Source organism: Podarcis melisellensis (genome assembly GCF_964234715.1).
Source record: "Podarcis melisellensis genome assembly, chromosome: 2".
NCBI lineage: Eukaryota > Metazoa > Chordata > Lepidosauria > Squamata > Lacertidae > Podarcis > Podarcis melisellensis.
In genome coordinates this window covers 123,379,398-123,390,655 of record NC_138529.1, presented here as the reverse complement: position 1 = coordinate 123,390,655, position 11,258 = coordinate 123,379,398, and the positions used below count along the sequence as shown (strand labels likewise).

At 52.8% G+C, this 11,258-nt stretch overlaps 1 protein-coding gene across 1 annotated transcript in view; it reads right to left on the bottom strand.

Annotated features, from left to right (window-relative positions):
* The window catches only part of HSD17B8 (hydroxysteroid 17-beta dehydrogenase 8), a 31,752-nt gene that overhangs the window by 13,305 nt on the left and 7,189 nt on the right, over positions 1–11,258 (bottom strand). The window lies entirely within an intron of this gene.

Genomic DNA, 11,258 nt, shown 5'->3' with positions numbered 1-11,258 from the left:
TGTTGTTGTGTTGCTGTAGTTTAATAATTATCCAGTTGATTCTTTCATTATTTCCTTGCTTACCCCTGCCCTGCACGTTTCACACATGATCTATTAATATTCCAGTTCCGGAATATCCCGGCTAAAGAAGAGACTTGTGGCATCCGAAAGCTCGCAGATTTGTGTGCGTCTCTCATTCTGATGGAACCGGATAACGGCGGGGGGGGTCCCATTTTGGAGGAGGGGGAGGCAAGAGCTGAGCTTCTTCTTCCCAGTCCTTGGTTAAATGGCAGCCGGGGTTTGGGGAGATTTGGCCTGGCCAATCTGGACACAAGCCCCGCAGCGTCCTGTTTGAAACCTTCACCCCACGAATCTTGGGAACTGTAGTTCCTCATGAAGAGCTGCCATTTTCAGTGCCCTTAATGAACTAGGGTTCCCAGAAGCCTGTAGTGGGTGCGTGGTGCAGGCATGGGCCGGCCTCTGTCTGGTCAGAAATCCTCTCTCTCTCTCTCTGGCTGAAGAAGAGACCTGTGGCACCCGGAGGCTTGCCCATTTCCCTGCGCCTTATTCCGCGGCAATAACAGAAACCGTCTGCGGGAAATCATCGCTTCCAAAAAGAGCGCAAGTGGCGGGTTGTGGGGAGGAAGACAGACAGGCGCCCCCCCCGACCCCAGAGAAAGATCTGTGGGGAAGGAAGCGCAGCCCCCGAGAGGGGAGGGTCTGACAGGCTTGGCAGGGCGTCTTTGGCCAACTCTGACAGCTAGTTTGAAAGGGGCCGGGGAGACCACCCAGGCTCTGCCTGCCCCATTGTCCCCACTGAAAGGGGCCTGGGCAGGGATTATAGGGGGCGGGAAGGGGGGGTGTCCGCTGCCTTGTGCGGCTCCCACCCCTCCCCAAAGGTCCCAGCCCCCTCTCTGCTCAGGGGGGCGCAGAGTTGGGCCTCGGGAAAGCAAACCCCTCTTTGGGACGGCATTTTTGGAAAGGGCTTCTCTCCCTCTCCCCGCTGTGGGTCCGGCTGGTGGGGCTCCTCAGCCCTGTGGGGAAAGAACTCTGTGCATGCTCAGAGGCCGTCCGTTGCTCCCCATCTTGAACGCTCTCGGGCCCTAAAGCAAGTTTGACGCGGAGGTAAACACGAGTTAGGACAACTTAGGGGAGTCCCCTAAATTTGGGGGGCCATAGGCGCTTGGGTTCCGCAGTAATCATGCTCATTTTTAATTTTATTATTATTTATTCTCCTCCTATCAGACCGGGTTTCTCCAGCCCCTCTGAGCGGTTCATAGCTAGTGCCCCCCACCCTAAAGAGAGAGAGAGAGAGAGAGAGAGATTGCGTGTTTGTTTGCTTTTGTAATCCTTTTATTTTTATTAACATTTTCGGAAACATCGTTTTGCACATTCCGCTCAGTAAAATAATAACACAACCAAACCAAGAGAGGTAACGATTGCTTGCACGTTTATTCAAAATCCAGTTAAAACTGTTAATCCCAACGAAAGGACGATCTCTAGACCAGCAACGCGGCCCCTCCCCCGCCCGACCTTCAGCTTGCAAAACCGGCATTCTCTGCCCCTGAGACCCGCGCAACTCAGTGGGCTGGGATGGATGCCCTCGCGGGGTCCCCCTCCAGCTCTGCGGTTCTGTCCTTCCATGACCTTTGTCGGCATCAAACCTCCGGCTCGCGATGTCCAGACTCAACTCTCAGGCCGAGAGACAAGAATTGCGTTTGGACAATCACGGCCCGGGGCTCAGGAGCGTCGGGGGGGGGGCGGGGGGAGCTGGAGTTTCTGGTGGGGCAGCAGAGGGGAAGGGGGGGGAGACTCCCCTTTTTCTGGAAGCATTTAAAGGAAGGGACTGCAGGAGCCATTGGGGGCGCTGTGGCTGCATCTTGCATTGAGCGCGGGCGGGGCTGGGATGGATGAGCTCTGGGGAACTTGGCAAATTTTTTTGCTCTGAGATTCCTGCATTGATTCTTGGGGTCCCTTGCAAATCGACAGCTCTGCAATTCCCTTTTTTAAACTTAGAATATGATGAGTATTCAGCAATGCATAAATACCTGGAATAAATAGTCCTGCAGATATAGTGTGGTATAATAATAATAATAATAATAATAATAATAATAATAATAATAATAATAAATAGAAGGAAATAAATAATCCAGTTCACATCTGTGCTTCTCCTGCAGGGTTTTTGGGACTGCGGCAGGGGGATTTGTCAGCGGGCAGGACAGCAAAGCTCTTCCTTCTCAACCCATTTCCTTTTGGGTCACCAACTGTTAGGGATTATTTCTGGGGGGCTGGACTAGATGACCGCTTGGAGCCTCTCCCAATTCTATGATTCGACGATTCTCAGGTTCTGCCTCTGAGTTGGCCTTGTCTGCCCCTCTTCCACACCCTACATTTAAAGGCACCTTCTCACCCACCCAAAGATCCTTGGGAACCGCAGTTTGTTGCAAGTGTCGGGAGTTATAGTTCCGCGAATGGTGAACTACAGTTCCCAGGGTTCTCCCAGGGGCAGCTGCGTGCTCCAAAAGTGCCCTGCAGATGGACACAAGGCGATTCAGAAGGACGCTTCGCAGATCTGCCTCGGTGTTGGATGTTTCCGATGGGGCTCTTACTGCTCCCAGGATGTGTGGCATAGTGGTTAGAGCGCTGGGCTGGGGCCAGGGTTCGAATATTTTGTTGGAAGCTGCCCAGAGTGTCTGAGGAAGCCCAGTCAGATGGGTGGGGTATAAATAATAAATTATTATTATATAAATTATTATTATTATTATTATTATTATTATTATTTTGGGGGTGTCTCGTCCATACGTGCCCTCCTGACCCACATCCAAGAGAGAAACACTGGGGAGAAACTCAGCTCAAGGAACTGGGGGGGGGGTTAAAGACTATATGAAGAGCTATATTGGACTTAAAGATGAATTCTGGGTCCCTGGGAGGGAAATTTGGGGAAACACCATCTAGCAAGATGGGGGGGGAGCTGGATATGAATGACAGCTAGGAGCTGTTCTGGACAATTTAAGTCTTTTGAATCATTGCTATATGCATATGTGGGAGACAAGCGGAAGATGCTCTTTGTTCTTTTGGGATTTTTAATTTTTGAGAAGCCTCTCTTCGTTTTATTCATATCATAGCGTCATAGGACCCCAGAACTGTAGAGCTGGAAGGGAACCCCAAGGTACAAACCCCAGCAGGTAGGAATGTTTTGTTTTCTGAAGACTTATACTCTATTTGGAATAAAAAGACGGAGAAGAAGAAGAGTTGGGTGGGAAGAGGAAGGACCCCGGGAGAGAGGCCAGCAGGCCGGAGGGGCTTTCTCAGGTGGTGGGTGGGTTTAGAATTAGGATATAATGGCAGCAGAGGGCTATCCATATATAATGTTGTAATTTATCATCCTTACTGCTACTACTAATACACAATAATAATTTATCATTTCCTATAATTCTGCTATTCTATTTCCTTTCTTTTATTTTTCTCTCCCTCCCGCTTTCCTTCTCCTCTTACACCTTTTCCTTTCTTTTTTCTTCTATTGTCTCTTCTCATTATTTCTCTTTAGACGCAGTGTTATACGTTGAAAAATGTTAACGATATATCTGTATATATATAGATATATTATATTTCCAGTAACAAGAAGCCGAAAGCACCAGCCTGAAGATGACGAGTGAGACCTCGTCGAAACGTCGCCTAGACACCCCAACTTTTACACGGGAAGACACCCGAGGACACCAAAACCTGCATTCCTGTACCCGTGAAAATCTACGAAAGCATATATTATATTTATATATATATTATTGTATATATATATAATTGTATATAGTATATAATATAGTATATAATATAATATTAGTGTGTGTGTGTGTGTGTGTGTATATATATATATATATATGCTTTCGTAGATTTTGTTTTCTGAAGACTTATACTCTATTTGGATGGGACCCTGCGGGTCATCTAGCCCAACCCCCTGAAACGCAGGAATCTCAACGAAATCATCCAGGACAGATCTGGGAAACCTTCCGTCGGCCACAGGCGGGGGACGGCAGAGCTCTGTTCCAGTAACAAGAAGCCGAAAGCACCAGCCTGAAGATGACGAGTGAGACCTCGTCGAAACGTCGCCTAGACACCCCAACTTTTACACGGGAAGACATATATATATAATTTTCTTGATTTACAAAAGTGTGTGCAATGTATTCTCTCGTATTCCCCTCTCCATGTAACATTTTTACAAATCAGTTTCAATTCTTGAGACATTAGGAAGAAAAGGGATATATATATACATATATATATACATATGTATATATGTATATAACAAAAAGGGAGAGGGAAATGTAAGTCAGCCAGCCCCTGGGAGTCTGGGGGGTGTCTCGCCAATGCAGCCCCCACCACACACACATCATTCCTGAGACAAGCCGGCCTGGTGGTGAGAACGAGGAAGACGCAGACTTTGTGACTTTCGCACATGCTCTATGGGAGTCTCGTCACCGGACGAGAGACCCAGGCATCGTTTCCTGCCACCCATCCCCGGCACGTATTACTAACCAGGGAGGGTGGAGGGCAGGTGCCATGTGCTGGAGCATGGAGGAACATCGCAGAATAAAAATAATTGTGGAGTTGGGGGGCACCCCCAAGGTCATCTAGCCCAACCCCCTTGCAGGGCAGGAATCACAGCTGAATAATTCACAGCAGGTGCCCCCCCCCCTCTGCTGAAAAACCTCCAGCGAAGGAGAGTCCGTCCCCCGCCTGTGGCCGACGGAAGGTTTCCCAGATCTGTCCTGGATGATTTCGTTGAGATTCCTGCGTTTCAGGGGGTTGGGCTAGATGACCCGCAGGGTCCCATCCGACTCTGCAATTCCACGATTCCATTACAGTATTCTATGCGGCCCTTGTTCTTTGCCGCCCTGGGCTCCGTAGGAAGAAGGGAGGGATATAAACTGGGTAATCAGGTAAAAGAAGGAAGTTTTTAATCTGGAAAAGCAGTGTAATTTCTAAACGGGCAGGAGATTACGTAGATCTATAGACACCGAGTGTGAGAAGTAAATGGATCCGCTTTTGGTCTCGGGAAATCCCATCCGCAGAGGCTGCTCTGAGGGCTGAACTTTGACCTCCCTCCCAAATGGGAAATCCCATTAATTCAATCTGCCCCTGGGAAGGGAGCAAGGGGCTATATATTTATCCGTTTGTTGCATTTGCTGTATATCCCAACATTTCCTCCGCAAGGAGCTCAAGATTAATCACGTAGAATTGTGGAGAAATTGAGTTGGCGGGGACCCCTGGCGGTCATCCAGACCAACCCCCTTCGATGCAGGAATCTCGGCTAAAGCATCGGGGACAGAGGGCCACCCAAGCTCTGCTTAAAAACCACCAAGGAAGGAGAGTCCATCGCCGCCTTAGTCAAGCAGCTCTTACCCTCAGAAAGTTCTGGGTTCGAGTCCTGTTTCTCCCCACCTCTTCCTTCCCTCCGCACCGCAGCTCAGCGAGGAGGCAGCGATTGGTCCTCAAAGGTCACTTGGGGGATCTAGAATCGCGGAATCCTGAACGCTGGAAGATTCAGGACGGATAAAATCATTCCCTTCTTCCCGTGGAACTTTGGAACTCTCTGCCACAAGATGAGAGCCACCAGGGATGAGAGCCACAGCTGTCGTAAGACTCTGGAACTCCCTACTCCTAGTTGTGGCGGTGGTTTTGGGGGGCTGTGCAATCCCGCACCCACCCGGCGAGTCCTGTGGAGCCTCCCCGTCCATGGGCAGTCTACCTCTGAGTCTCAGCTACTGAGGCGCAACGCCAGGGATGGGCGCGGACTGAGCGCGCCCCCTCCTCGCGCATCTGGCTGGCCTTCGCCGCCCCCCCCCGATCTAGGAGGTTCCTACTTTTGCTGGGGGGCTCACACTTTCCCTGCGGCCTGGGGTTCCCCCACGCGGCGGGGATAGGACCCCCCACTCCCTGCGCAAGCCGCCCCCTCAAAAAGCCGTATTACGCACCCGATGGATCCGAGTTTGCCTGGAAGAGCGATCAAAGCGGGAGGGAGACCCTGCTGGGACTGAAAGGCCGGTTCAGCTGATGAATAAACTTCCTTTCTCCAAAGAATTGGTTAAAAGGGAAAGTGTGGGGAGGAGAAGCGCCCCCCCATAGGATGCCCCCCACCCCACTTTGCAAAAAAAATTAAAAATTAAAAATGGGACTTTTCCCGAATGCAAAGCATCCCAACCCCATTTCTCCCCCGGTCTTGGTAAAATCAGAAATCCTCTCTCTGGTGGGAGCTGTTTTTTTGCGGGGGGGTCTCCTTCCCCGCCCCCCCACGCACGGGGTGGGCTGGATGACCATCGGACCCCTTTCGGACTCTACGGCTTTCTCGGGTGAAAACCCTCTCAAAGCTCATGGAGGGCGGTGAGGGGTCCCCGACTTCACACCCAATTTTAGGGAACTCAACCCCCCCCTAAAAACCTCCTTGGGACATTTGGCTGGCGAGGGGCTTCAGACGCCCCCTCTGTCCCCCTTCGCGCCTCTCCGATGCAAGAAGAGGCCGCCTTTATCGGGGGGGGTGCAGACTGGGGAGGGGGCGTCTTGCAAAGGGGGCTCCCAGCCCCCCCCCCCGAGATCGCTGCTTCCTCGCCATTTGCGCCAGAAAGAAGGAGCGGGGCGATTTATTTAGAGACGCGGCGATAGATGGAAAAACCCGGGAGTTCCAATAAGGTCACTTTTCATTTAATTATCAATCGACGAATCGTTAATTGATTGAATAGTCGTTCATTAATTATTAGTTATGAGCTAGCTATTAACTTTTTAAAACGCCGGGAGTTCTAATAAGGCCACTTTTCATTTAATTATCAATCAATCAATTGATTGATTAATTAATAGTTAATTAATTATAAACCGGCTATTTTCCTAAAAAAAATACCGGGCCACTTTTCCAATTCATTTTCAATCATTAAATTGATTCTCTAATCGTTAGTTAATTATTATTTAGTTACTGAACTAGCTATTAATTGTTTTAAAATAATCGCTAATCACCCGCCCCTCGCCGGCGGCTCCCAGGGCGGGCTACAACCATTCGGAATTTAATCCCGTTAGAAACCGAATTCCCGTCAGAGGAACGGGGTGGTCTCTCTCTCTCTCTGCCCCCCTGCCCCCCGAAATGCAAGAGCCCCCCGGCTCCACTCACCCCAATCCATCCTTCCTTCCTTCCCTCGGTCCAGGCGCTTCTATTCCTCGTCCTCCGCCTCCTTCTTCCATCTCTTTCTGATGCTTCGGAGGGACTGCTGCGTCACTCCAGGGGGGTCTCCCTGCCCTCCCGCCCCCAGGACAGACTTGGGGGGGCTGGTCCGGTGTCCCAGATGGCGCTCGGGGTCCAGCCTCCCTCCCTCCCCCCTCCCCACCGCCCGGTCCCATCTGGCGCCATCTCTGAAGTCTCGGAAACTCCTGAGAAAGCAAAGCGCACCCCCAACTCTGTCTCTCCTCTCCCCCCAACCTCGTGGGCCCCGATCCTCTGGGGTCCCTCTGCTGAGGATGCCTTCCTCCCCCATTCCCGTCGCCCCCCAACCCTTCAGGGACCCCAATCCTGCCCCACAGCTGTCCCCTAAACTCACCCTAACTTTTCTCTTCTCGCTGGGCAAGAGTTATTCTAGGCAACCCCGAAGCGAGATTTTGGGGTGAGGCAGGACCTACTCCCTGCCTTCCCTCTGCCCCACTTCTGCGCCCCCAGTTCCTCCTCTCGGGGGTCCCGCGGCCCGGCCCAGCCGCCTGCCCGGCTCCCCGGCCCCCTCGGCCGGCCTTTGGGGGGCGAAGCGTCCCGGCCTCGCCCTCTCCCTGTCTGTGCAGCTGGACCCACAATAGGCCCCAGTTATGTGGGGTGGGGGAAGAGAGAGAAGGAGGTTGAATAGGGGGCGGCCGCCTCAATGGGGAAAAGCCCCCTCCCCTCCCTCCGTGTGCAGGGTAGAAAAGAGGGGGTGGGCTGGAGAGCCACCCAGGGCGATGGGGGTCACCGTGGCCAGGATGGGGGGCGGATGCAGTTGCCACGGAGACGCCGAAGGATGGCGAGGAAAGGCCGTGGTGGGGGGCAGGAGGGCGAGGAAGGCCAGGACCCCCCAGCGGGTCAGGGAGCACCCAGCCCGCGTTGCAGCTGGGGGTGGGGGGTCGGGTGGGTGTGGGGCGGGGGTCCCTGGCGGCCTCTGGTCTCTCCATCCTCGCCTGCGCTCCCCCGCCCCACTCCGTTGCCCGGGGTGATGCGCCTTTCAATGGGAGGTAGCAGGAGCCGGAGGCTTCAAACAGAGGCCGGAGAATAGGGGCTGGGCTGGGCTGGGGGGTGGAGAGTGAGACCCCCGGCTAATCCCCCTCCCTCCTGCCTCCCCCTCTCCCCTTAACCCTAATCCCCCCTCCTCCTCCATCCCCAATTCAATTCAGGCGACAGAAGAAAGCGCTTGTCTCTCTCGCACACAGGCCCGTCTTAGGGGGGGAGAATATGGGGAGTGGGGGGGGGAGGAAGAAGCCCACTCCCCACCTCGGCCTCAAAGGGAATGAAGAACCGAGCCCGTGGGGTGGGGGAGCCGCAGAAAGTGGCCTTCGGACCCCCTCCCAGATACCACGTGGCAGCGCGATGGGCAAAGACCAGGGCAGGCTCTCACCGGGGTGGGGGCAAGATCTCTGCCCCCCCCGCGCCTCTGAACAGCTCTTCCCTCAGCGAGGCTTGCGAGGAACCCGCGTCACGCAACACACACAAAGTTTTGGGGAAAAGTTCCCACCAAAAAGGCTTTTGCGCCTTGGGCAGAATCACAGAAACTGGAGCGCTGGAAAGGGACCCGCGGGTCATCCAGCCCAACCCACCGCAAGGCAGCGGAAGAATCGCCCCCACAGCAGCGATTCCTGCCTTGGACCACTAGATGAAGGTGTCCCCCCCCCCCAGGAAGGAAATGAAATGGCCCAGGAGGAAAGGGAGATCTATTCATTCAAGGTTCTTGTGTAACGTCCTTCCCCCCCCCTAAATTATAAAACTTCCCCAGAGGAGAGATTCGCGCGCAGAAAGAAGCGTCAGGGAAGACCCCCGCCCCCCGCAAACCCCTTTCCGATGGGGGGTGGGGGGGTCAGCGGAGGGGCTTTGCTGCCCGGCAAGAGAAATTCGCTTTGGACGGAGGAGGGGGGAGAGGTTGTGAATATGCCCCCTCCCACCTTTCCCACTCCTCTGGCTGAGTCAGGAGGAGCCCCTGAATAATTCCAGTTGTGGGGGGGGGTGTCACGCGGGGGGGGGCTCTTGCTGCCGCTGCTTCTCGGGTGATGATGGGACCCCCCCCCTGGCCTGATCCTGCTGCGGCTGCCGGGGGGGGGGCAATTCCGACCTCTGCAAAACGCATCTCTGCGTCTCCGCAGAAGGAATTCGCGCGCAGGATCAGGCAACGTTGGGACCCCCCCCCCAAAAACCACACCATCCATTCCTGTGCGACTCGAGCGCGTTTCGCTAGCTGCAGACATAGCAGCCAACTCCGAGGGGCTGAGGTCCCTTTGCTCGCCCCCCAAGGAAATATTTTAAGGGGCCGCCCCCCAAAAAGTTGATAGGATTTGCCATTCAAATAGCGCGCGTCATGGGACGGATTACGCACGGCGTCGCTTATTCCGCCGCCCCCTCCAGCACAACAATCTTTTATTCAAGTTGGCACCCCTGGCTCCAGATCAGCACCCCTGGCAGGGACCTCTGCAAACTGACAGAGCAGAATCATAAATGGCAGGGTTGGAGGGGGATCCTTGGGGTGGTCTAGTCTGACCCCCTGCAATGCAGGGATCTGGGCTCGAGTATCCATAGCAGAGGGCCGTCCAAGCTCTGCTTGAAAACCTGCCAAGGAGGAGACTTTGGTGAAACAGCATCTTATGTATTAAATTTATTTTTATTCCATTTATTCAATTTTTTATTATTAACGTTGTAATACATATATGAAATCTTTACATAATGATACATATACGTTATATTCTTAAATTGATATACCACCCTTTGTCCAAAGATCTGAGGAAGGTTTGAAAGATAGAAATTTAGGATAAAAGCACAAAATAAACAGTAAGAAGAAAAATGAAAGAGTAACAAACATTTCAAAGGCTGTAGAATATTCAAAGTATTGGTTTGGAACCCCCCCCCCCAAAAAAGGAAAAATATGTTGGATATTAACTTTTGTATTGTTCTCCATAAAACCTAGTGAAATTTATTCAGAATAAAAAAATAACAGAATATTAATCAGCCCAAGGTGCAGTTCTGGTTGCCCCATCTACAGAAGGATATTCTAGAGCTGGAAAAAGTGTTCGGAAAAGAATCACCCAAATGATCAAGGGAGTGGAGTGACTCCGCTTTGAAGAAGAAATGTGTTTTTTGGGGCGGCTTTTTAGCTTAAGAGAAAAGGCAGGGAAACAGGAGACACAATAGAATTTTGTGGAACCGCGCATGGCAAGGAGAAGGCAGGCAGAGATGTTCTCCCTCTTTCGTAAGACTCGAACTCGGGCCCATCCCATGAAGATTTGGGGCAGATGAAAGGACTTGCTTTTAAACTTTGGAACTCCCTGCCACATGAGGCAGCGAAGAGGATGAGACAAATTCAGGGAGGAAGATGTTTACTAGGCAGGATGGTTCGGCTCTGAATCCCAGCTGCCGGACCCCATAGGAGGGGAGAGGGCTCGGGTTCGAATCCTGTTTGCAGGTTTTTCTAGAACCTCCACGTCCAGAGGCAGTCTACCGGGAGTCCTTTGGGCCTCCCCAGAGAAGGCACTTCCTAGTTCCTCTGCACACGGGTGTTTCATGCGCACCTCCGCTGGGAGTTTGTGGGCCAGATCCTGCACTGAAATCGGTTTCCCAGGCATGAGAAGGGTCTGCTGGGTCTCCTCCGCATTGTCCGCTGACCCTTCCTTCCCCGGACAGGGTGGGAAGGCCCAGCAGGGCCGCCTTTGGGTCAGGGGGTGCAGACAGGGGCCCCCAACCCGCTCAGCGGCTAATCCTCTTTCTCCCCCAGAGGAATCAGGGCTGCCTTCCCAGCACACCCCAATAATCCCTTGGGCAAACATTCATTAGTGCAGGCTCACAACTGGGCAGCCACCAATAACCCCCCCTGGGATTAGCAGGCAAAAGGGGACCCAGGCGTCCGGGATCACAACCGCCCCCCCGCTTGCTGCCCATGAGATGGGCAAACCTGGACCAAAATATTTTTTGAGAGTCACGTTAAATCAGGATCATTGCAGCTGCTGTAGGAAAGGCACTTTGCACATGATAAAGGCACACTAGTCCCTCAGGTTTTAAAGTGCTTTGAGACGAAGGGCTGCTTACATTT